At 51.2% G+C, this 1,182-nt stretch overlaps 1 pseudogene; it reads right to left on the bottom strand.

Annotated features, from left to right (window-relative positions):
• Positions 1 to 442: 442 nt before the first annotated feature.
• On the bottom strand, positions 443 to 1,026 carry LOC106900552 (annotated as a pseudogene).
• Positions 1,027 to 1,182: the final 156 nt, after the last annotated feature.

Raw genomic sequence — 1,182 nt, 5'->3', positions numbered from 1 at the left:
AACCACCAGGAATTTCCGGGCTGCTGGTGACACAGCACTGTTTTCTCAGGTTCTAACAGGAAAAAAAAAAAACAAAAACAAAAAACAAAAAACAGAACCAGAGCCAGCTTCTCCAGTCTTGCAGAAGCATCATCAGTCTCCGTCAAGAGTCAACACGGTGGATCGTCAAGGTAAGGAGAAGTTGGAAAGGGTGGGAGAAGAGCAGGAGGGGTCTAATCTTTGAAAGGGGTGTCCCCAGGGGTTGTTGCCCAAATCCTGGGCTTCCTTCTCCTGCTCCTCCCAGGGTGAGATTCCCTGGGGAAATCATGGAGGGCACCCAAATGTTAAAATATCCGCCCAAAGTGACCCTTTCTCAATCTCCTGCTCTTCAAAACACCATGAGAATGAGATTCAAGGTGGAGATCGAGAATCGTTTGATCCCCTTTATTTGGTATGGGCCACTGAGTCACAAAATACAGTGTGGTTTCCTGCATCAGACCAAAGGCTTGCCCAGAGCATGCCATGTCCATCTCGCTCTCTCAGGGAACCAGCCGGATCCTGGACTCCCAAACCCAGAAGAACAACAGGATTTTCTCTCCATTGAAAGAAATCAGAGGAAAAGCTAAAGCCAAGGTGTCTCGTTATGGGCATGGAAGAAAACCACGTGTCCCTTTTTGTTACCAAGGGAGACCCGGATGGTCCTTGGCCTCCCCTTCCGAGGCTGAACTGTTTGGAAGGAGGTGAAAGCTTGAAGCCTGTCCCTGCAGATGCCAAGGGCCCAAATCCCTTGGGATGGGTGGAGGCTAATCCAACCCTTTCTCCACGCAGAATCTCTTGCCACCCCCACAGCCCAAAATCCCCTGGTCCCCCGTTGCACCTCCCAGTAGCGCCTCCCCGCCGTGAAGACTTCTCGACCCAACACCAGCAGTAGGTGTCAAATCTCTGGGGGGTGTTGGGACAATTCTGGGGCGTTTCATCCCACCTCACGCTCCTCTGTTCCTTGGTAAGAATGAGGTGGGGGTTGGCCGTGTCTGGATCCAGGGTCATGTCTGCTGACGGGGAGGGAAGCAGGAGAGAAGGAGAAACAAGAGGTCAGAGGGAGGGTGAGGGACATTTCTCTCCATCTACGCCCTCCTGATGTATTTTTTTTTTTCTCAGGGATGAAATTTTTCCAGACCAAAGCTTTGGTAAAGGCTTTTCTCC

Source organism: Calidris pugnax, unplaced genomic scaffold, assembly GCF_001431845.1.
Source record: "Calidris pugnax isolate Ruff unplaced genomic scaffold, ASM143184v1 scaffold2635, whole genome shotgun sequence".
NCBI lineage: Eukaryota > Metazoa > Chordata > Aves > Charadriiformes > Scolopacidae > Calidris > Calidris pugnax.
The sequence above is the reverse complement of the archived record's forward strand: the minus strand, read 5'-3'. Positions and strand labels throughout refer to the sequence as shown.